Source organism: Triticum dicoccoides, chromosome 5B, assembly GCF_002162155.2.
Source record: "Triticum dicoccoides isolate Atlit2015 ecotype Zavitan chromosome 5B, WEW_v2.0, whole genome shotgun sequence".
Taxonomy (NCBI): Eukaryota; Viridiplantae; Streptophyta; class Magnoliopsida; order Poales; family Poaceae; genus Triticum; species Triticum dicoccoides.
The window spans coordinates 408,196,235-408,222,445 of NC_041389.1; the positions used below are offsets into that span (position 1 = coordinate 408,196,235).

The 26,211-nt window shown below is 41.6% G+C and overlaps 1 protein-coding gene across 1 annotated transcript in view; it reads right to left on the reverse strand.

Moving 5' to 3' along the window:
- The window catches only part of LOC119309611, a 114,015-nt gene that overhangs the window by 10,203 nt on the left and 77,601 nt on the right, over positions 1 to 26,211 (reverse strand). The window lies entirely within an intron of this gene.

Here is a 26,211-nt window from a genome sequence, read left to right on the forward strand (position 1 = left end):
TTTGAGAAATCGCGGTGTTTTTTTTGTTGCCGAGGACCCAGAGGCCGGTGAAGACAGTGGGAGTAGCGGCCCAGACCCGAGGAAGGAGGAGTTGGGCCGAACTTACCACAACAGTGTGTTCTCTAGCCAATCTTTTTTTTTTTGCGGGGGAGCCAATCTCTTTTTTAAAGCAACAGAGTCGCATATCTACCCAAATTGCATAATACCCCTTTTTTTTGCGGCAACGTAATACCCCTTTTTTCATGGTAACTAGAACAATGCTCGTGCATTGCAACGGGAAATAAATATTCTAATACGTTCACTTGTGATTTACCTGTCAATAATAATGCGCTTGTGTAAATAAATGTTCATCAAATTCTACCCGTGAATTACCTTATATTTTGATTACAAGTTTGATAAGTAAATTAAAGTGGAATTGGTTCGAAAAGTAAGTAAATTAAGGTAATTAATTATCATATACAAGGAAGGTTGGACCAAAGATGGTGGAAAGAAAGGTGAATGAGAACCTTCTTTTTAAGTAATAGAGATTTTTGCGGGGGAGCCAATCTCTTTTTAAAGCAACAGAGTCGCATATCTACCCAAATTGCATAATACCCCTTTTTTGCAGCAACATAATACCCTTTTTTCATGGTAACTAGAACAATGCTCGTGTGTTGCAACGGGAAATAAAGATTCTAGTACGTTAGCTTGTGATTTACCTGTCAATAATAATGCACTTGTGTAAATAAGTGTTCATCAAATTCTACCCCTAAATTACCTTATATTTTGATTTCAAGTTTGATAAGTGTAAGTGTATCTAGTGCCCCTTAGTGATTCTGGTGTATTGAAGACTTATAGGTTAAGGGACTGATGCGTTTGTGAGTGTACACAGGTTTATAAGTCTATGAAGAGTTTGATATTTATAGAGAAAGTCGACCCCTAAAAATGAAGTTCTTCGACTGAAGACTTTGGATTTCTGAAGACTTTCTGAAGACTTTGAAAGTGAAGAAGTTGGTGTGACTTTGAAGACTTGGTAATCATTCGGGGAACATGAAGCGTGAAGATTCTTGTTTTTATAGTTTCATTTTCTCTTTCTTTAGTCATAGGAAATATCGTACTGTTAAAGGGGGACGAGGAAATACTAAGGAAAATTTTCCATGTGATGCTCAACTCAAAATCCTACACCTACCAATCCCTTCGAGTGAAGCCATTGAAAATCTCATACAGTTCAGTCATATTCTTCAGTGACAGAGACGAAATTCTTCTGGTCCCTGAGGAATTTGTTCTGACTGAGGAGTTAGGAATTCGCCAGTGTGGATTGCCTACACAGTGAGGAACATGATAACCCTGAGGAATTTGAGACTCAAAATTCCGACCGTTGCTGTGCTACGCGCCAGCTGTCCCAAAATATCTACCCACCTAATGGTCATATCAGACAAGGGCATTTATGTCTTATCATGTCGGGTTGCTCCCTAGGCTATAAATAGCCGCCCCCTACAACCACTAGCTGGTTGGCTGCTCCGAGAGAAATTGACACTTGTCATTTGAGAGCATCCCATCCTCCGAGGACTTTGAGTGAAAATCATCAAGTGAGGAAAACCCAAACCCAAACCTTCAAAACCCCAAAGTGATTGAGCATCACTAAAGAGATTGATCCTGCGTGGATCCGACGCTTGTTACCTTTGAAGACTGTGCTTCTTCCAGACGGTTAGGCATTAAGGTCTAGAGCATCCAAGAGGAATTGTGGATCGCCGAGTGACCAAGTTTGTGAAGGTCCGGAAGTCACCTGAAGACTTACCACGAGTGATTGGGCGAGGTTTGTATGACTTTAGCTCAAGGAGAATATGGTGAGGACTGTGTGTCCGGGACTGTGTGTCCTCGAGTTTAAATACTCAGCCGCTCCACCCTGATGTACAACTGAGACATCAGTTGGAACTGGTCTACCAAATCATTGTCTTCACCGAGCTTACTGGTTCTATCTCCTCAACTCTTTCATTTCCTCATTACTATTGTTGTGTGCTTGTTCATATCTGTTTGAAGACTTTGACTGAAGACTTTCTCAATTTCCTTAGTTCAATTTCTTCAGTCTGTCCGTCTTCATCTTGTGTTATCATGTGCTTACGCTTTCTGTACTCTGTGCTGGTCTTCATCTCATCATGATGACTATGCGTGTGTTCTGCTATGTTTACTTTTGAGTACTTATTCCGCTGCAAGTAGTTCTTCATTTAGGAATTTCCTCACCAGCAAATTCCTCAGTGAAGAATTCATAAAAATCGCCTATTCACCCCCCCTCTAGTCGATATAACGCACTTTCAATTGGTATTATAGCACGATACTCCCTTGTTCTGTGTGATTTTGGTTTAACCGACTGGAGTTTTAGTTATGTTGACCGCAGGTATGATCAAGGTCTCTGCTGAGTGTCCTGCCTTCGATGGAACGGACTACCCCTACTGGAAGAATAAGATGCGAATGCATCTTGAGGCAATTGATAACGATCTCTGGTATGTTGTGGGAAATGGTGTTCCCTCAGTCACACCTTCCCTGAATGTTGCTGATGTGAAGAGATTCAAGCAACTCGATTCTCAAGCGAAGAACATCATATGTGGCCATCTGAGCAAAGGGCAATATGGTAGAGTGAGTGCTTTGGAAACTGCTAAGCTTATCTGGGATAGGCTCTCCAAAGTAAATGAAGGAGTCTCAACTCAACGTGACTCTCGTGTTGACGTTCTTCGCAATCTCTTCAACCGCTTCAAAAGACTCGACAATGAAAATGTTCAACAAACCTTCGATTGCCTCACTGATATCTCAAATGAGCTTCAAGCACTTGGCGCCACTGACATCACCGACCATGAGGTGGTGAAGAAATTGCTGAGATCGCTCGATTCTTCATTTGACACTCCGACATTGATGATCCAAGAGCGTGCTGATTACAAGTCACTTGATCCTGCTGATATCCTCGAGAGGCTAAACACTCATGAGTTCCAGCTTGCTGAGAAGAGAGATCTCTATGGTTCGAGCTATGGCAAACCACGTGCTCTGAAGGCCAAGGCAGTCTCTGAGTCTGAAGAAGAGGACTCCACTAGCAGCCTTGGTGATCCTGAAGAACTGAGCCAGGAACTAGCACTGCTCATGAAGAAATTTCAGAAGTTCTCAAGACGTGGTCGCTTTGGAAAATCCTCAAGGAGCAATGATTCCTCATCCAATGACTACAAGAAGAGGCTATGCCACAAATGCAAGAAACCTGGTCACTACATTCAAGATTGTCCTCAGTGGGATAAGGAATTGAAGAAGAAGAAATACAAGGATTACAGTTCTGATGATGCTAAGAAGAAGAAGAAATCTTCAAAGTCTTCATCATCTAAATCCTCGAAGTCTTCATCTCACAAGAAGAGCAGATCCAAAAAGGCTCGGGCATTCATTGGCAAGGAAATGGACTCTTTGGCTGAATCTGAGGAACATGAGGACGAGGAGGCATCTGAGGAGTCCGAGTCTGGTGTGGCGAGCCTAGCTCTTGCTACTGCATTCGTCAGCAAGTCTATCTTCAACTCTGAAGAAAATGGCTTCACCAACAAGACTGTTGAAGGAAATGATGACTACGCTCCCACCTATTGCTTCATGGCAAAGGGTGCCAAGGTAACTAAATACGCCTCCTCTAAATCTAGTGAGGATGAATCTGATGAAAATCTCAAGCCCAGCTACTCTAAACTTGCTAAGATTGCTGTGAAACAACAAAAGGCTTTTGAAAAGGTTCAAAACATGCTAGATAAAAGTGATGATAGTGTTGGGTGAAGAAATGGACCGCACTAAAACCTTGACTGATAATCTTCAGAGACTTCAGTCCAAGTTTGACAACCTTCAAGGTCATCATAACACTCTCTTATCTGATCACAAGAAGCTTTCTTATGAATTTCTTCAAAGAAAGCAAGATATTGAGAAGTTAAGAGTGAGTTATGAAGATCTTTAGAAGGAGCATGATTCATTACTTGCTCAACAAATCAGCGCTACTCGGGAAGAATTTGTTCCTCCATGTCTGAAGTGCATTGAATGTGAATTTGCTAATTCTTCACCTGAATGTTCAAATGCTTCTAATGTTACAAATTCTTCACCTGTATCTGCTATCACTAATTCCTCATCTGAGGACGTTGCTAGTATCACTGATGATGCAGGGCTGAAGGAATTGTACATGACAGGCATGTACAAAAGCCTCAAAGGGCATCAGACTCTTTGTGATGTGCTTAAAAAGCAGATCCTCAATAGGAACCCTAGGAAAGAGGGTATTTCCTTTGAGAGGAAACTCAATGTTGACGGAACATATTGGAAGTCTGAGAAGTACCCCAAAACCTCATGGGTTGCTGCAAAGGGACCTCCAGTTGATCCATCCAATTTATCTGGCTTTACATGTGAATCTCCTTATTCTTCTGATGCGTCATTTGACTCCAACTATAAACTGTTAAAAAATCAGAATGGTGAAGTATTTGCTAGATATGTTGGCACTAACTGCAGGAACGGTTCCCCTATGAAGAAAATCTGGGTTCCCAAAAGTTGCCTTGAAAGTCTTCAGGTGAATGTCCTCATGACACCACCTGTGAAGAATAGGAACTCCAGATCAAATTCTTCATATGGACCAAATTCTTCATATGGATCAAATTCCTCAACGGGATCAAAATCCTCACATGATCATCATCGTGCTAACCCCTCTGTTTTGTAGGGTAGAGCTAAGGGCTATGAATATGAGCATTATTCTTCAAATCATTATGTTCATAAGTCCTCGAAGAATTTCTCTGCTTATTCGTATGCTTACCCTAACCCCTCTCATGTGAAATGAAGCGGACTGGCTTCTATGCCACCTTTCTCATATGGTGCTCGCAGAGTGATGAATTCTTTGCCACCCCTTCAGATGTGGGTGGTGAAGAAAAAGAACTAATCTCTTATGCAGGGTCAGGTCTCCAGACGTGCTCAAAACATCTGAAGAATTTGCTGGAGACCTGAACAGTGCCTGAAAGGACGCAGGCTAATCATGAAGAAATGAATTCTCATTTCTCACGTCCTCAATACTGATTTATCTGTGCTATTGCTTGATGAAATTGATCTGATGATATTGATGTCATATTCTTCACTGATGAAGTATATGAGTTCGTAAGTTGCACTAATTCATCTGCAGGATGATCAACCCAAAGCAAATGAGTGGGTCCTCGATAGTGGATGTACAAATCACATGACTGGTGACAAGAATCTATTGATGGATGCTCCTTTATTACCGTCGCATCTGAAGCATATCATCTTCGCTGATAAAGGCAAAAGTTAGCAGGTATTGGGTCTAGGTAAGGTTGCGATCTCAAAGGATAGACACATGGAAAAAAGTCATGCTTGTCGAATCCTTAGGATACAACCTCATGTCTGTCTTAATGCTTTGCGATCTTGATATGGTTGTTATCTTTGGCAAATATCGTTGTGTTGTGATCATGGAAGCTGAAAATTCCAAAGTCTTCGAAGGCTTTAGGAGAGGAGACTTGTACATTGTTGATTTCTCTAAAGGACCACAACCGGCCGTATGCCTACTTGCAAAAGCTTTAGAAGGTTAGCTATGGCATCGACGACTTGGTCATGCTGGCATGAGGAATTTGCACACGCTTGCGAAGAAGAAGCATGTCATTGGCATTGAGAATGTCAAATTTCTCAAGGATCACTTATGCGGAGCCTGTGAAGCAGGAAAGATGACCAAGGCCAAGCATCCAGCAAAGACTATCATGACTACCACTTGACCATTTAAATTGCTTCACATGGATCTTTTTGGTCCCAATCATTATTCTGCAATTCTTAATGATGCACCTCTATATGGTTTTGTTATTGTTAATGATTATTCCCATTACACATGGGTGCACATTGTCACTTACAAACATGAGGTGCAGGAAGTCTTCAAACGATTTTCCTCAAGGGCTTCAACCAACTTTGGTGTGAAGATCAAGCACATCAGAAGTGACAATGGGACCGAGTTCAGAAATTCCGGTCTTGATGGCTATCTTGATGAACTTGGTATTACTCATGAATTATCTACTCCTTATACTCCTCAGCAGAATGGTGTCGTGGAGCGCAAAAACAGGACCCTTGTTGAAATGGCTCGCACTATGCTTGATGAATACAAGACACCTCGTCGCTTCTGGATTGAGGCCATTGATACTGCGTGCCACGTCATCAACAGGGTATATCTTCACAAATTCTCCAAGAAGACTGCCTATGAACTCCTCACTGACAAGAAACCCAATGTGAGTTACTTCAAAGTCTTCAATGCTAAATGCTGGACTAGAGATCCTCATCACAATTCTAAATTTGCACCGAAAGCACATGAGGGTTTTATGCTTGGTTATGGAAAGGACTCACACACCTACAGAGTCTTCAACAGCGTTCTTCACAAAGTTGTTGAAATTGTAGATGTGTGGTTCGATGAGACTAATGGCTCGCAAAAAGAGCACCTACCTTCTATGTTAGATGAACCAGCACCTGAGGAATCTATCAAGTTCAAGGCTACTAAGGATGTCATTCCCACCGAAGAATCTGCTGAAGAATTCATTCCAGAACGTGATGAACGTCGAGCTAGCGCACCTGAAGAAAATGGTGCTGAGGAAAATGCTCCTGAAGAGAATGCGGATCAAATTCCTCGAAGACAACCCGCTCATCCTCGTATTGCAAATGAAGTGCAAGTCGAGAAGATCATTGATGATATTGAAGCACCAGGTCCTCTCACACGCTCAAAAGCTTCACATTTGTCTAACTTTTGTGGGCACTTTGCTTTTGTCTCTATCACATAGCCCACTAAGGTAGATGAAGCATTTCTGGAGCCTGAGTGGATTCAAGCTATGCAAGAAGAATTACATTAGTTTGAGCTCAACAACGTCTGGGAATTGGTCAAACGTCCAGATCCTTGCAAGCACAACATTATTGGCACAAAGTGGATCTACCGCAACAAGCAAGATAAAAATGGCCTTGTGGTGAGGAATAAGGCACGGCTTGTAGCTCAAGGCTACACACAGGTTGAAGGAATTGATTTCGATGAAACTTTTGCACTTGTTGCTAGACTTGAGGCTATTCGCATATTACTTGCTTATGCTAACCATCATAATATCACCTTATATCAAATGGATGTGAAAAGTGCATTCCTCAATGGTAAGCTTGAGGAAGAAGTATATGTTACTCAACCCCCAGGTTATGAAGATCCAAAGAATCCTGACAAAGTCTTCAGACTCAACAAGGCCCTGTATGGCCTCAAGCAAGCCCCTCAGGCGTGGTATGATACTTTGAAGGAATTCCTCATGAAGAAAGGATTCAAACCTGGTTCACTCGACCCTACTCTTTTCACTAAGTCATATGATGATGAATTGTTTGTGTGCCAAATATATGTTGATGATATTATCTTTGGCTGTACTGATCAACGTTATAGTGATGAATTTGCCTATATGATGAGTGAAGAATATCAAATGTCTATGATGGGGGAGTTGAAATTCTTTTTAGGTCTTCAAATTCGTCAACGACGCAATGGGATATTCATATCTCAGGAGAAATACCTCAAGGACGTACTAAGAAAATTCGGCATGCAAGATTGCAAAGGGGTCAAAATTCCAATGCCCACAAATGGCCATCTATGCACTGATGAAAATGGTAAAGACTTCGATCAAAAGGTATACCGCTCCATGATTGGCTCTTTATTGTACCTATATGCATCTAGGCCGGATATTATGCTTAGTGTTTGTATGTGTGCCCGATTACAAGCTACACCGAAGGAATCACACCATAAGGCTGTGAAGCATATTCTTCGATATCTAGCTCACACACCAACACTTGGATTATGGTATCCCAAGGGATCTTCATTTGATATCATTGGATATTCAGACTCTGACTATGCTGGCGATCGCGTGGACCGCAAGTCAACGTTAGGCACATGCCATTTCCTTGGACGATCTTTGGTCTGTTGGTCCTCGAAGAAACAGAACTGTGTATCACTCTCCACTGCAGAAGCTGAGTACATTGCTGCTGGATCGTGCTGTGCTCAATTACTTTGGATGAAGCAAACACTCAAGGACTATGGCATCAGCGTGAAGAATGTGCCTCTCTTCTGCGACAATGAGAGTGCTATCAAGATTGCTCATAACCCAGTTCAGCACTCAAAGACTAAGCACATCCAGATTCGTCATCATTTTCTTCGTGATCATGTGTTGAGGGGTGATATCTCCATCGACCACGCAAGCACTGAAGATCAGCTGGCCGATATATTCACTAAGCCCTTGGATGAGAAGAGATTTAGCAAATTACGGTGTGAGCTAAATATCCTAGAATCTTCAAATGTTCTCTGAAATGGACACACATCCTAACACTTATGCTGACTTGATGACTTAGATGTGCAACACACGAAGTAATGTTTTTCTTCAATCAATGAAGACTAACCCTCTAAGTGTGAAGAAATTAATGAAGAAATTGATTCTTAGAGCCCTACGACAATTGTACGCGGTGTCTGAAATCAGCTTTCTTATACGGTGGGTCACGCCACCAACCAAAGTTGAAAATCTTCAATTTGAGTTTTTCCTCGTTTTTGAAATTCCTCAGTTTTTCAGATTCTTCAACTTTGCATTGTCTTCACCCTTTCCGGTGTTGTTCTTCATTATATAAATATAAATATAAATATAAATATAAATATATATATATATATATATATATATATGAGTTTTATGTCCTCTACAGCATTCACTTATTGCTAATTCTTCAAGTTGATTTCTTCCGCTAAGTGAATGTGATCGGACCCTTCCCCCTCTATGCTAAACTCAACCTAGTCTATTCACAAATTCTTCATGCGCGTTCTATCTGAAACTCGTTCAAAATCTTTACCGTGTCCTTGACAGCTGAAGAAATTGCGAACGGAAATTTTAATATATCTGATCTGAATTTTCGGCTTTGCCGCTCAAACCGTTCCGCATCCCACGACAACTATTCACCCACGATCCTACACGATCGCCACCTCTCAGTACGTGGGTGACACATGTCAAGCGAATGAGAAGGGCCAGGGGCACGTTCGTCCAAAATCTTCGGGCGTACAGTTTTTCACTTCCACTATAAATACCCGCCTCTTCCTCACTTCACTTTTACTCCGCTCGCTCTCACTCCCACTCGAGCTTCCCAAACCCTAGCGCCGCCACTACTTCATCGTCACCGGTGCGTAAGAGCTTCACTGCCTCGACCTCGTCACCCTCGTACTCGCGCCGGTTGCGGATTTCTTCACTCCACCGCCGCCGTAGCCGTCTGATACGTCCATTTTGCATCATGCTTTTATATCAATATTTATTGCATTATGGGCTGTCATTACACATTATATCTCAATACTTATGGCTATTCTCTCTTATTTTACAAGGTTTACCATGAAGAGGGGGAATGCCGGCAGCTGGAATTCCGGCTGGAAAAGGAGCAAACGTTGGAAACCTATTCTGCACAACTCCAAAAGTCCTGAAACTCCACGAAACAACTTTTTGGATTTATTAAGAATTTATGAGCGAAAGAAATAGGCCAGGGGGCCCACACCCTGTCTAGGAGACAGGGGGGCGCCCCCCTGTAGGGCGCGACCCCCTATCTCCTGGGCCCCCTGGTGGGCCTCCGACGTCCATCTTCTGCTATATCATCACTTTTATCCTGGAAAAAATTGGGGGCAAGCTTACGGCACAAAACTCCGCCGCCACGAGGCGGAACCTTGGCGGAATCAATATAGGGCTCTGGCAGAGCTATTCTGCCGGGGACACTTCCCTCCGGGAGGGGGAAATCATCACCAACATCATCACCAACGATCCTCTCATCGGGAGGGGGTCAATCTCCATCAACATCTTCACCAGCACCATCTCCTCTCAAAACCCTAGTTCATATCTTGTATCTAATCTTGTATCAAAACCACAAATTGGTACCTGTGGGTTGCTAGTAGTGTTGATTACTCCTTGTAGTTGATGCTAGTTGGTTTACTTGGTGGAAGATCATATGTTCAGATCCTTTATGCATATTATTACTCCTCTGATTATGAACATGAATATGCTTTGTGAGTAGTTACGTTTGTTCCTGAGGACATGGGTGAAGTCTTGCTATTAGTAGTCATGTGAATTTGGTATTCGTTCGATATTTTAATGAGATGTATGTTGTCTTTCCTCTAGTGGTGTTATGTGAACGTCGACTACATGACACCTCACCATTATTTGTGCCTAGAGGAAGGCATAGGGAAGTAATAAGTAGATGATGGGTTGCTAGAGTGACAGAAGCTTAAACCCTAGTTTATGTGTTGCTTCGTTAGGGGTTGATATGGACCCATATGTTTAATGTTGTGGTTAGGTTTACCTTAATACTCCTTTTTGTAGTTGCAGATGCTTGCAATAGGGGTTAATCATAAGTGGGATGCTTGTCCAAGTTAGGGCAGTACCCAAGTGCCGGTCCACCCACATATCAAATTATCAAAGTACCGAACGTGAATCTTATGAACATGATGAAAACTAGCTTGACGATAATTCCCAATGTGTCCTCAGGAGCTCCTTCTTCATTATTAGAATTTTTCCAGGCTTATCCTTTGCTACATAAAGGATTGGGCCACCTTGCTGCACTTTATTTACTTTATTTACTTTTTGCTCGTTACTATTTATCTTATCACAAAACTATCTATCACCTACTATTTCAGTGCTTGCAGAGAAAACCTTACTGAAAACCGCTTATCATTTCCTTCTGCTCCTCATTGGATTCGACACTCTTACTTATCGAAAGGACTACGATAGATCCCCTACACTTGTGGGTCATCAAGACTCTTTTCTTGCGCCGTTGCCGGGGAGTGTAGCGCTTTTGGTGAGTGGAACTTGGTAAGGAAATATTTATATAGTGTGCTGAAATTTTCTGTTACTTGACACTATGGAAACTAATCCTTTGAGGGGCTTGTTTGGGGTATCTTCACCCCAACCAGAAGATCAAGGAGATGCTCCTCAACCTACTGAACCTTATGAAAATATTCACTTTGAGATTCCTTCGGGTATGATAGAAAAACTGCTAGCTAATCCTTTTGCAGGAGACGAAACATTGCATCCCGACTTACACCTTATCTTTGTGGATGAAGTTTGTGGATTGTTTAAGCTTGCTGGTATCCCCGATGATGTTGTCAAAAGTAAGGTATTCCCTTTATATTTGAAGGGAGATGCAATGACATAGTATAGGCTACGTGATGATACGAGATTTTGGAATTATAAGCGACTGAAGTTGGAATTTCACCAGAAGTTTTATCCTATGCATCTTGTTCATCGTGATCGTAATTACATATATAATTTCTGGCCTTGCGAAGGAGAAAGCATCGCTCAAGCTTGGGGGAGGCTTAAGTCAATGTTATATTCATGCCCCAATCATGAGCTCTCTCAGGAAATGATTATTCAGAATTTTTATGCTCGGCTTTCTCTTGATAATCGCAACCTGCTCGATACTTCCTGTGCTGGTTACTATATGCTGAAGACTATTGATTTCAAATGGGACTTATTGGAAAGAATTAAATGCAACTCTGAAGATTGGGGTTCCGAGGATGGTAAGGAGTCAGGTATGACACCTAAGTTCGATTGTGTTAAATCTTTTATGGATAACGATACTTTCCGTGGATTTAGCTCTAAGTATGGACTTGACTCCGAGATAGTAGCTACTTTTTGTGAAACTTTTGCTACTCACAATGATCTCCCTAAAGAGAGGTGGTTTAAATATAATCCTCCTGTTGAAGTGAAAGTAGTTGCACCTATTACAGTCGAAGAAAAGACTATTACATATAGTGATCCTATTATTCCTACTGCTTATGTCGAGAAACCTCCTTTTCCTGTTAGGATAAAAGATCATGTTAAAGCTTCGACTGTTGTTCGTAAGAGTAATACTAGGACCTATACACCTCCTGAGCAAATTAATGTTGAACCTGGTATTGCTATGATTGAAGATCTCTTGGATGAGGACTTAGATGGGCATGTTATCTCTTTCTTGGGTGAAACTGCTAATATTGCTAGACCCGATACTAAGACACATAGACCTGTCATAGGCACGCCTGTTATTTCTGTTAAAATAGGAGATCGTTGTTATCATGGCTTATGTGATATGGGTGCTAGTTCTAATGCGATACCTTATGATCTTTATAAACAAATTATGCACGATATTGCACCCGTTGAATTAGAAGACATTGATGTTACTATTAATCTTGCTAATAGGGACACCATTAAACCTATTGGGATTGTTAGAGATGTTGAAGTCTTGTGTGGGAAGATTAAATACCCTGCTGATTTTCTTGTTCTTGGTTCCCCACAAGATGATTTTTGTCCCATTATTTTTGGTAGACCCTCCTTGAATACTGCTAGTGCTAAGATTAATTGTGAAAAGAATATTGTCATTGTTGGCATAGATGGTATGTCTCATGAGTTAAATTTCGCTAAGTTTAGTAGACAACCTCGTGAAAGGGAACCACCTAGTAAGGATGAAATTATTGGTCTTGCTTCCATTGATGTTCCTCCAACTGATCCGTTAGAACAATATTTGTTAGACCATGAAAACGATATGTTTATGAAGGAAAGGGAGGAAATAGATGAAGTGTTCCTTAAACAAGAACCTATGCTAAAACATAACCTTTCCATTGAAATTCTTGGGGATCCCCCTCCACCCAAGGGTGATCCCGTGTTCGAACTCAAACCCTTACCTCATAATCTCAAGTATGCTTATCTTGATGAAAAAGAAATATATCCTGTTATTATTAGTGCTAACCTTTCAGAGAAAGAAGAAGAAAGATTATTGAAAACTCTGAAGAAGCACCGAGCTGCTATTGGATATACTCTGGATGATCTTAAGGGCATTAGTCCCACATTATGTCAACACAAAATTTCAGTGGAGAAAGATGCCAAACCAGTTAGATATCCTCAAAGACGATTAAACCCCAAAATGAAGGAAGTGGTAAGAAAGGAGATTCTAAAACTCCTTGAGGCAGGTATTATTTATCCCCTTGCTGATAGTGAATGGGCAAGCCCTGTACATTGTGTCCATAAAAAGGGAGGTATTACCGTTGTTCCTAATGATAAAGATGAATTGATCCCCCAAAGAATTATTACAGGCTATAGGATGGTAATTGATTTCCGTAAGTTAAATAAAGCTACTAAGAAAGATCATTACCCTTTACCTTTTATTGATCAAATGCTAGAAAGGCTATCCAAACACACACATTTTTGCTTTCTAGATGGTTATTCTGGCTTCTCTCAAATACCTGTGTCCGCGAAGGATCAATCTAAAACTAATTTTACTTGCCCTTTTGGTACTTTTGCTTATAGACGTATGCCTTTTGGTTTATGTAATGGACCTGCTACCTTTCAAAGATGCATGATGGCTATATTTTCTGATTTTTGTGAAAAGATTTGTGAGGTATTCATGGACGACTTCTCCATCTATGGATCCTCTTTTGATGATTGTTTGAGCAACCTTGATCGAGTTTTGCAGAGATGCGAAGACACTAGTCTCGTCCTGAATTGGGAAAAGTGTCACTTTATGGTTAATGAAGGCATTGTCTTGGGGCACAAGATCTCCGAGAGAGGTATTGAAGTTGATAAAGCCAAAGTTGATGCTATTGAAAAGATGCCATGTCCCAAGGACATAAAAGGTATAAGAAGTTTCCTTGGTCATGCCGGCTTTTATAGGAGGTTCATTAAGGACTTTTCTAAAATCTCTAGGCCTCTGACTAATTTATTGCAAAAAGATATTCCTTTTGTCTTTGATGATAATTGTGTAGAAGCATTTGAAACACTTAAGAAAGCCTTGATCACTGCACCTATTGTTCAGCCACCTGATTGGAATTTACCTTTTGAAATTATGTGCGATGCTAGTGATTATGCTGTAGGTGCTGTTTTAGGGCAAAGAGTCGATAAGAAATTGAATGTTATCCAGTATGCTAGTAAGACTCTTGATACTGCCCAGAGAAATTATGCTACTACTGAAAAAGAGTTCTTAGCAGTTGTGTTTGCATGTGATAAGTTTAGACCTTATATTGTTGATTCCAAAGTTACCATTCACACTGACCATGCTGCTATTAAATATCTTATGGAAAAGAAAGATGCTAAGCCTAGACTCATTAGATGGTTCTCTTGCTCCAAGAATTTGACTTGCATATTATTGATAGAAAGGGAGCTGAGAACCCCATTGCAGACAACTTGTCTAGGTTAGAGAATGTTCTTGATGACCCACTGCCTATTAATGATAGTTTTCCTGATGAACAATTAGCGGTTGTCAATGCTTCTCGTATTGCTCCTTGGTATGCTGATTATGCTAATTACATTGTTGCTAAATATATACCCCCTAGTTTCACATACCAGCAAAGAAAAAGTTCTTTTATGATTTAAGACATTACTTCTGGGATGATCCACACCTTTATAAAGAAGGAGTAGATGGTATTATTAGACGTTGTGTGCCTGAGCATGAACAGGAACAAATCCTACGCAAGTGTCACTCTGAATCTTATGGAGGACACCGCGCTGGAGATAGAACTGCACACAAGGTACTACAATCTGGTTTTTATTGGCCTACTCTCTTCAAAGATGCTTGTAAGTTTGTCTTATCTTGTGATGAATGTCAAAGAATAGGTAACATTAGTAGACGTCAAGAAATGCCTATGAATTATTCTCTTGTTATTGAACCGTTTGATGTTTGCGGCTTTGATTATATGGGACCTTTTCCTGCCTCCAATGGTTATACACATATTTTAGTTGCTGTTGATTACGTTACTAAGTGGGTAGAAGCTATTCCAAATAGTAGTGCTTATCATAACACTTCTATTAAAGTGCCTAAAGAAGTTATTTTTCCGAGGTTTGGAGTCCCTAGATATCTTATGACTGATGGTGGTTCACACTTTATTCATGGTGCTTTCTGTAAGATGCTTGCTAAGTATGATGTCAATCATAGAATCGCATCTCCTTATCACCCATAGTCTAGTGGTCAAGTAGAGTTGAGCAATAGAGAGCTCAAATTAATTTTGCAAAAGATTGTGAATAGATCTAGAAAGAATTGGTCCAAAAAACTTGATGATGCATTATGGGCCTATAGAACTGCATACAAAAATCCTATGGGTATGTCTCCATATAAGATGGTTTATGGAAAAGGATGTCATTTACCTCTTGAACTTGAACATAAAGCATATTGGGCTATTAAAGAGCTCAATTATGACTTCAAACTTGCCGGTGAGAAGAGGTTGTTTGATATTAGCTCACTTGATGAATGGAGAACCCAAGCATATGAGAATGCCAAGCTTTTCAAAGAAAAAGTCAAACACTGGCATGATAAGAGGATACAAAAGCGTGAGTTTAATGTAGGAGATTATGTGTTATTATTCAACTCTCGTTTAATATTTTTGCAGGAAAACTTCTCTCAAAATGGGAAGGTCCCTTCGTTATCGAGGAGGTCTATCGTTCTGGTGCTATAAAAATCAACAACTTCAAAGGCACAAATCCGAGGGTGGTTAACGGTCAAAGAATTAAACATTATATATCAGGTAATCCTATCAATGTTGAAACTAATATTATTGAAACCATAACCCCTGAGGAATACATAAGAGACACTTTCCAGAACGTTCCAGACCCCGAAAAGGCATAGGTACGTGGTACGGTAAGTAAACCGACTCCAAAACAACTCTAATGGCAATTCTTATTAGTTTTGGATTATTTAAGAATTTTAGGAAGAAAGAAGTAGTCCGAAAGGGACACGAGGCTCCCACGAGAGAGGAGGCCCCCCCCCCTGTAGGGCGTGCCCCCTGTCTCGTGGGCACCTCGTGTGCCTCCCGGACTCTGTTTTCTTGTATGTTACATATTTTGGTCGGTACTCCCGAAGGTTTTGACCACCGTATCACGCAAATATCCTCTGTTTTCGTTTCGAGCTATTTCTGTTTCAGATCTAGAGCATCATGTCGTCTCCAAGCGCTCCCAAGGACAAATTTTTCGAGAGGGTTATCAACCCCTATCTCGTGGAGGCGCTGCATCATCCTCAAACCATTGAGATGCATGAGGGGGTGCTGCACATCCGCGATGTGGAGGGACCAAGGCGTACCGGGAGCATGGAGACAAAGCTCGAAGCCATAGAGCAAGAAGTTTTCAAGTGTCAAGGGACGGTGGAGCGTGGACTCAACGCCAACCAGATGATGATCACGGAGTTCACCAACAACCACAAGCTGGATGCCAAAGTCATTGGGGAAACCATCTTCAAGCTTCAAGAGAAAATCGAGCACCTCCAAGCCCAGATTTATGACCTGCAAAACCAGAACTATGAGTATGAATATAGATTCAAGCGAATGAGTTTGGCTGCAGATTTAAGGATCCGGGAGACTCGATCGTCCTTTTATGATGGAGAGCCTATGCCTTGGAAGACGGACGACAAGCCTACATCATCAACAATTCCCGCTTCACCACCTCCGAAGAAATAATCACTTGGGTATGGGCACTCCCCTTGGCAACTGCCAAGCTTGGGGGAGGTGCCCCGGTATCGTATCACCATCACACCCCTATCTTTACCGCTTTATTTAGTTCGATCCTTTTAGTAGTATCTTGATCTAGTAGATTGAAGTTTTGATATCAAGTAGTTTGGAGTTTTGCATTGTGATCTCTTTATGTAAGCGAGTCCGTGTGCTATCTATAATAAAGATTAGTGTTGAGTCAAGGGCTTTGCTATGTTGCTATGATCTTGGGAAAGTAGAAAGAACAAAAGAGTTCATATTGATCTTATGGATAGTGATAACTTCACACATAGAAAGTATGAGGCATAAAAATTGTTGAGAGTTGATGGACGTAGCCTTGGTCATCATTGCAATTAATAGGAAGTGATAAGGAAAGAGGGGTTCACATATAAATATATTATCTTGGACATCTTTTATGATTGTGAAGCACTCATTAAGTATGACATGCTAAAAGAGTTGATGTTGGACAAGGAAGACAACGTAATGGTTTATGTTTTCCGACATCTCAGTTAAAGTATATTGTCATTGACCTTCCAAACATGTTGAGCTTGCCTTTCCCCCTCTTGCTAGTCAAATTCCCTGCACCAAGTAGAGATACTACTTGTGCTTACAAATATCCTCCAACCCAGTTTTTCCATGAGAGTCCACCATACCTACCTATGAATTGAGTAAGATCCTTCAAGTAAGTTGTCATCGATGCAAGCAATAAAAATTGCTCTCTAAATATGTATGACTTATTAGTGCAGAGAAAATAAGCTTTGTACGAACTTTTTGTGGAAGTAATAAAAGCAACGGATTGCATAATAAAGGTCCACATACAAGGGGCAATATAAAGTAACGTTCTTTTGCATTAAGATTTCGTGCATCAACCCTAAACACGCATGACAACCTCTGCTTCCCTCTGCGAAGGGCCTATCTTTTACTTTATGTTTTTACTTTATGCTTGAGTCAAGGTGATCCTCACCTTTTCCCTTTTTTTCATTTTATCCTTTGGCAAGCTCCTCATGTTTGAAAGATTATGATACATATATCCAATTGGATGTAAGTTGGCATAGGCTATTATTGTTGACATCACCTAAAGGTGAATACGTTGGGAGGCAACACAATAAGCTCCTATCTTTCTCAGTGTCCGGTTGAAACTCTATAACCACAAGTATTGCGTGAGTGTTAGCAATTATGGGAGACTACGAGATAGTTGAGTATGTGAGCTTGTTGAAAAGCTCTAATATTGACTCTTTCTGATGTTACGATAAATTGCAATTGCTTAAATGACTGAGATCATAGTTTGTTAGTTCCCACTGAAGTTTATGAACCATACTTGACATTGTGAATTGCTTATTACTTGAGCATAGGAAATCATATGACAAAATCTATATATGTTACTGTTACTAGAATGATCATGATGCCCTCATGTCCGTATTTTATTTTTATTGACACCTCTTTCTCTAAACATGCGGACATATTTTTCGATTTTGGCTTCCGCTTGAGGACAAGCGAGGTCTAAGCTTGGGGGAGTTGATACGTCCATTTTGCATCATGCTTTTATATCAATATTTATTGCATTATGGGTTGTTATTACACATTATATCTCAATACTTATGGCTATTCTCTCTTATTTTACAAGGTTTACCATGAAGAGGGGGAATGCCGGCAGCTGGAATTCTGGTTGGAAAAGGAGCAAACATTGGAAATCTATTCTGCACAACTCCAAAAGCCCTGAAACTCCACGAAACAACTTTTTGGATTTATTAAGAATTTATGAGCAAAAGAAATAGGCCAGGGGGCCCACACCCTGTCTAGGAGACAAGGGGGCGCGCCCCCCCTGTAGGGCGCGACCCCCTATCTCCTGGGTCCCCTGGTGGGCCTCCGGCGTCCATCTTCTGCTATATCATCACTTCTATCCTGGAAAAAATTGGGAGCAAGCTTATGGCACAAAACTCCTCCGCCACGAGGCGGAACCTTGGCGGAATCAATCTAGGGCTCTGGCAGAGCTATTCTGCCGGGGACACTTCCCTCCGGGAGGGGGAAATCATCACCAACATCATCACCAACGATCCTCTCATCGGGAGGGGGTCAATCTCCATCAACATCTTCACCAGCACCATCTCCTCTCAAAACCCTAGTTCATATCTTGTATCTAATCTTGTATCAAAACCACAAATTGGTACCTGTGGGTTGCTAGTAGTGTTGATTACTCCTTGTAGTTGATGCTAATTGGTTTACTTGGTGGAAGATCATATGTTCAGATCCTTTATGCATATTATTACTCCTCTGATTATGAACATGAATATGCTTTGTGAGTAGTTACGTTTGTTCCTGAGGACATGGGTGAAGTCTTGCTATTAGTAGTCATGTGAATTTGGTATTCGTTCGATATTTTGATGAGATGTATGTTGTCTTTCCTCTAGTGGTGTTATGTGAACGTCGACTACATGACACTTCACCATTATTTGGGCCTAGAGGAAGGCATATGGAAGTAATAAGTAGATGATGGGTTGCTAGAGTGACAGAAGCTTAAACCCTAGTTTATGCGTTGCTTCGTTAGGGGTTGATATGGACCCATATGTTTAATGTTGTGGTTAGGTTTACCTTAATACTCCTTTTTGTAGTTGCAGACGCTTGCAATAGGGGTTAATCATAAGTGGGATGCTTGTCCAAGTTAGGGCAGTACCCAAGTGCCGGTCCACCCACATATCAAATTATCAAAGTACCGAACGCGAATCTTACGAACATGATGAAACTAGCTTGACGATAATTCCCAATGTGTCCTCGGGAGCTCCTTCCTCATTATTGAATTTGTCCAGACTTATCCTTTGCTACATAAAGGATTGGGCCACCTTGCTGCACTTTATTTACCTTTTGCTTGTTACTATTTATCTTATCACAAAACTATCTATCACCTACTATTTCAGTGCTTGCAGAGAAAACCTTACTGAAAACCGCTTATCATTTCCTTCTGCTCCTCGTTGGGTTCGACACTCTTACTTATCGAAAGGACTACGATAGATCACCTACACTTGTGGGTCATCAGTATTTTCTATGGTTATATTTTGGTCCTGGAATGGTGAGCATCCAAGTTGGGTATAATAAAAACTATCATAGGAAGTGAATTGGATGCTATGATCAATTTGATACTTGATAATTGTTTTGAGATATGGAGGTAGTGATATTAAAGTCATGCTAGTTGGGTGATTATGAATTTAAAGAATGCTTGTGTTGAAGTTAGCAAGTCCCGTAGCATGCACGTATGTTTAAAGTTATGTAACAAATTTGAAACATGAAGTGTACCTAGTTTGTGCATCCTTATGAGTGGCGGTCGGGGACGAGCGATGGTCTTTGCCTACCAATCTATCCCCCTAGGAGCATGCGCGTAGTACTTGGTTTTTGATGACTTCTAAATTTTTGCAATAAGTATATGAGTTCTTTTGACTAATGTTGAGTCCATGGATTATACACACTTTTACCTTTCCACCATTGCTAGCCTCTTCGGTACCGTGCATTGCCCTTTCTCACCTTGAGAGTTGGTGCAAACTTCGCCGGTGCATCCAAACCCCGTGATACGATACGCTCTATCACACATAAACCTCCATATATCTTCCTCAAAACAGCCACCATACCTACCTATTATGGCATTTCCATAGCCATTCTGAGATATATTGCCATGCAACTTTCCACCGTTCCATTTATCGTCATGACATACACTACTTTTCTCATATTGCCATTGCATGATCATGTAGTTGACATCGTATTTGTGGCAAAGCCACCATGCATTATTTTTCATACATGTCACTCTTGATTCATTGCACCATCCCGGTACACCGCCAGAGGCACTCATATAGAGTCATATCTTGTTCTGGTTTCGAGTTGTAATTCATATGTTGTAATCAATAGAAGTGTGATGATCATCATTTTTAGAGCATTGCCCAAAGAAAAAAAAGAAGAAGGCCAAAAGAAAAAAAAGAAAGGCCCAAGAAAAAAGAAAAGAAAAAAAAGAAAAAAAGAAAAAAAAATAGAAAAAAAATAAAAAGGGCAATGCTACTATCTCTTTTTCCACACTTGTGCTTCAAAGTAGTACCTTGTTCTTCATGTAGTGAGTCTCATATATTGTGCTTCAAAGTAGCACCATGTTTTTCATATAGTGAGTCTCATAAGTTGTCTTTTTCATACTAGTGGGAATTTTTCACTATAGAACTTGGCTTGTATATTCCTACGATGGGCTTCCTCAAATGCCCTAGGTCTTCGTGAGCAAGCAAGTTGGATGCACACCCACTAGTTTTTGTTGAGCATTTATAGCTCTAGTGCATCCGTTGCATGGAAATCCCTACTCCTCATGTTGACATCAATTGATGGGCATCTCCATAGCCCGTTGATTATCCTCGTCAATGTGAGACTTTCTCTTTTTTGTCTTCTCGACACAATCCCCATCATCGTATTCTATTCCACCCATAGTGCTATATCCATGGATCACGCTCATGTATTGCGTGAAGGTTGAAAAAGTTTGAGATTATTTAAGTATGAAACAATTGCTTGGCTTGTCATCGGGGGTATAGAAGTTGGGAACATCTTTGTGTGATGAAAATGAAGCATAGCCTAACTATATGATTTTCTAGGGATGAACTTTCTTTTGCCATGTTATTTTGAGAAGACATGATTGCTTTGAATAGTATGTGTGAAGTGTTGCTATTTCTTTTATCATTATGAACTTTTATTTTGAATCATTTGGATCTGAACATTCATGCCACATTAAAGAAAATTACATTGAGAATTATGCTAGGTAGCATTCCACATCAGAAATTCTTTTTTATCATTTACCTACTCGAGGACGAGCAGGAATTAAGCTTGGGGATGCTTGATACGTCTCCAATGTATCTATAATTTTTGATTGTTCCATGCTATTATATTACCCCTTTTGGATGTTTATGGGCTTTATTTTACACATTTATATCATTTTTGGGACTAACCTACTAACTGGAGGCCCAGCCTATATTGCTGTTTTTTTTGCCTATTTTAGTATTTCAAAGAAAAGGAATATCAAACGGAGTCCAAACGGAATGAAACCTTCGGGAGCGTGATTTTTGGAACGAACGTGATCCAGAGGACTTGGAGTGCAAGTCAAGAAGCAGCCGAGGCTCCCACGAGATAGGAGGCCCCCCCCTCTAGGGCGCGCCCCCCTATCTCGTGGGCCCCTCGGGCGGTCACCGACGTACTTCTTCCTCCTATATATACCTACGTACCCCAAAAACATCCAGGGGCAGGACGAAACACAATTTCCACCCCCATAACCTTCTGTATCCGCGAGATCTCATCTTGGAGCCTTCGCCGGCACTCTGCCGGAGGGGGAATCGACCATGGAGGGCTTCTACATCAACATCCTTGCCTCTCCGATGAGTTGTGAGTAGTTTACCACAGACCTACGGGTCCATGGTTATTAGCTAGATGGCTTCTTCTCTCTTTTTGGATCTCAATACAATGTTCTCCCCCTCTCTTGTGGAGATCTATTCAATGTAGTCTCTTTTTGTGGTGTGTTTGTCGAGATCCGATGAATTGTGGGTTTATGATCAAGTTTATCTATGAATAATATTTGAATCTTCTCTGAATTCTTTTATGTGTGATTGAGTTATCTTTGCAAGTCTCTTCGAATTATCGGTTTGGTTTGGCCTACTAGATTGATCTTTATTGCCATGGGAGAAGTGCTTAGCTTTGGGTTCAATCTTGCGGTGTTCTTACCCAGTGACAGAAAGGGTTGCAAGACACGTATTGTATTGTTGCCATCGAGGATAACAAGATGGGGTTTATATCATATTGCTTGAGTTTATCCCTCTTCATCATGTCATCTTGCTTAATGCGTTACTCTGTTCTTATGAACTTAATACTCTAGAAGCATGCAGGAGTCAGTCGATGTGCGGAGTAATAGTAGTAGATGCAGGCAGGAGTCGGTCTACTTGTTATGGACGTGATGCCTATATACATGATCATGCCTAGATAACGTCATAATTATTCGCTTTTCTATCAATTGCTCGACAGTAATTTGTTCACCCACCGTAATACTTATGCTCTCGAGAGAAGCCTCTAGTGAAACCTATGGCCCCCGGGTCTATCTCTTATCATATTTGCTTCCAATCTACTTTTATTTGCACCTTTATTTTCCGCATCTATATTATAAAATACCAAAAATATATTTATCTTATCATACTATCTCTATCAGATCTCACTTTCGCAAGTGGTCGTGAAGGGATTGACAACCCCTTTGTCGCGTTGGTTCCGAGTTCTTTATTTGTTTGTGTAGGTTTGTGGGACTTGTTGAGGAGCCTCCTACTGGATTGATACCTTGGTTCTCAAAAACTGAGGGAAATACTTACTCTACTATTGCTGCATCACCCTCTCCTCTTCGAGGAAAACCAACGCAAGCTCAAGACATAGCAGTTACAGCGATGGAAATTGTGTTTCGGGTGCTCCCTGGATGTTTTCGGGGTACATAGGCTTATATGGGAGGAAGAAGTATGTCGGTGGATGCCCGAGGGGCCCACGAGACAGGGGGGCGCGCCCTCCTATCTCGTGGAAGCTTCGGCTGCTTCTTGACTTGCACTCCAAGTCCTCTGGATCACGTTCGTTCCAAAAATCATGCTCCTGAAGGCTTCATTCCGTTTGGACTCCATTTGATATTCCTTTTCTTCGAAATACTGAAATAGGCAAAAAAACAGCAATACGGGTTGGGCCTCCGGTTAGTAGGTTGGTCCCAAAAATGATATAAATGTGTAAAATAAAGCTCATAAACATCCAAAAGGGGTAATATAATAGCATGGAACAATAAAAAATTATAGATACGTTGGAGACGTATCAAAGATGAAATCAAGCAACCGAGTGATGAATTCAATCGCTACTATGCTGATTGGAAGGGCGCCAAGGTCCGGTTCGTTAATTTGACGAAGAAACTCACTTCAAGTGCTGCTGCTCCTGTGCACGTTGAAGTTCCTCAGGCTGAAGCATCTGCTCAGCCTACTGAAGAACATGCCAACACCGTTGATGACAATCAGGCTGCTGAAGAAAATGAGAGTACCAGGGCCGATGACTGCATTCCAGCCGCTGAAGAAATTGCCAGGGCATCCACTTGTGATGCGCCTGAAGAAAATGAAGAAATCAGGGCAACTGCATCAGTTGCGCCTGAAGAAACTGAACCAAAGTCCTATGCACCTCCTGCGCCTACACCCACTCTGATCCTTCCATCTGCATCAGATGCGAAGAAGACCAAGGTTGCAGAGCATGCAGCTATGAAGAAAAGGAAGGCATCAACTTCATCAAATTCTTCAGCTTCGAAGAAGATGAAGCCTATGACCAGCTCAATTGACAACCCAATTGATGACGTTCCTGTCTCTTTCATACCATCAAAGGACCTTGTTCCTTTTGGTGAAGATCATGTGATTCCCAATGAATCCGATGAAGAGAATCCTTCTGCTACTTCGTCAGAGCAGTTGAATGAAGAAATTGAAGTGGACGAAATCCCTTCAACCGCAGTTGTTTCCTCACCTATGCCTCAGTTCACTGCTGAAGAGGCAGGTGTTGAAGAAATGGAAGATGAGGATGTGACATTGGCTATACCACACCTGTGATGAATGATGACTTTTGGGAAAGTCAGCACCCCAACTCTCCAATGTTCACTCCACTTCAAGCAATTCCTCAGTCTCCTGCTGCTACTGAAGTGCAAATGGAATCTGAAGAACCTCATGCAACCCCTTCTGTCCATGAAGAAATTCCAGCCACTAGTGCTGAAGAAATTGTAAATGAAGAATTGATGACCCAGGCTGCAGCTAAATAAGAGCCTGAAATTCCTCAACCAGAGGAACCTGAGATTGCGATTCCTGAGGTGGTGATGCAATTGACTGATACTCCTCAGCCCAAGCCAAAGGATCCCTTCTCGAAGAAGCAAAAATTCAAGGCTGATGATTTCTTCGGTGAGCATGTGTTCTTCACTGAATTCAACCCATATGACAATGCTCGTCTTAGAAGGAAGCGTTTCTGGACTGTCAGTCAGGCCAACTTCTATTCTGCACTGCTTTACAACAAGGACAAAGTCTTCGACCATGAGCATATTCCTCACGTGGACATGGAATCAATGCCTTGCTTCTCTCAAGTCCTCGGTATGCTTCATGATGCAGGCTTGCTCAACTTTTGCTCAGACATAGTTGACTGGAATGAAGAGCTCATTCTTCAGTTCTACGCAATGCTGCATATCACAGGTGATGCTGATGACATCAACTCTTGGGTGTTGGACTGGATGACCGAAAACACTCACTACAAGGCACCAGCCTCTGAATTGCTTCGTGCCCTGCCAATCAGTCCTCCACCTGAAGGTGCTCGTTGTCTGTATGATGAGTCTGAACTCACTGCTCACTATATGCAAGTGCTCATGAAGCCTCTGAAGCCTGGTCAAGCTCCAAGGACCAAATTCCTCGTGAAGGACTTGCTCTATGTGCCAAGAACCATCTATCGCATTCTGACAAAGACCATGAGTCCTATCAAAGGCCATGACTCATCCGATGAGGAAATTATTGGGATGATGAAGAATATGCTATTCAACATAATGCATGGCATCCCCATAAATTATCATGATTTCTTCATAAGGACTCTGGCGAATGTTGCACTCTCACCATTTGAGCTGAAGCCTTACGCGCCGCGGATCATGAGATTCCTCAGAACAAGGTCTTCACTCAATTACAAGGCTAACTTTCAGAATCACCTCAGCTACTTGCCCCCGATTCAAGTCCTCAAGCGGACATATTCCTCAGCTGATGAGAAGGGCAAGTCACCAGCCGTTATCGATGAAGGCATTCGTCCATTGGATGGTCAGTTCCGCAAAGCTGTATCTTATTCCATCAATGACGACTCTGCCACTCATGATTCTGCTGCCAATGCTCCCAAGTCAAGTCCTCAAGCTACTGCTCCACGTGTGATGACTGACCATGAGCCGCTTCTATGTCTTCACCAGAAGGTGGATCGAAACCACAAATGGGTTAAGCGACAGTTTGGCTCTATTCTTCACAACATGACGTCTACTCATAATGTTGTGAAGAAAAACCATTAGTATCTCCATGAAGTCTTCGATCGCACCTGGGCTATTTTGCATCATCTCTATGGTGAAGAAGATTTGAAGAACATGGGCTTCAAAGAAGATTTTGACTGGTCTGCTCCTCCACCGAAGAAACTCAAGAAGGTCAAGGTTCCTCCCTTGCACTACAAAAAAAAGACACATCCGTGACATTTTGGACCGAACGAATTTTTTTTCTGTCATACATATGACACTTCTATGACGATAATTATGAAAAAACCCGGTATCATCATAGATGTGGTGGGCTCCTACTTCTATGACAAAAAATCATGACAAAAAATGGGCTTTTCGTCCTGGGCGGGCCAGAGACGCAGCTCCATGACATTCTTTGGGCCGTCCATGACGGAAAAAACCGTGGTAGAAGCGAGGGGGAGGAAAAATTTCAGGGAGTTGCCGGTTACGGTGGGAGGTCGGGGGCTGAGCAATGCGCGTTTCTCTCGTACACGTGCGAGGAGTTGGCTCTAACTAAACCCGAGCGACGCGTTGGGCTCTAACTGAACCCGAGCGATTGCACTGTAGGCTACGCATTACTGAACCCGAGCGATCGATCGATGGCTATTAACTGAACCCGATGGAGCAATTCCTTCGCTATTGCTGCTAACTGAAGCCGATCGATTGGATGAACAGTGAGCGT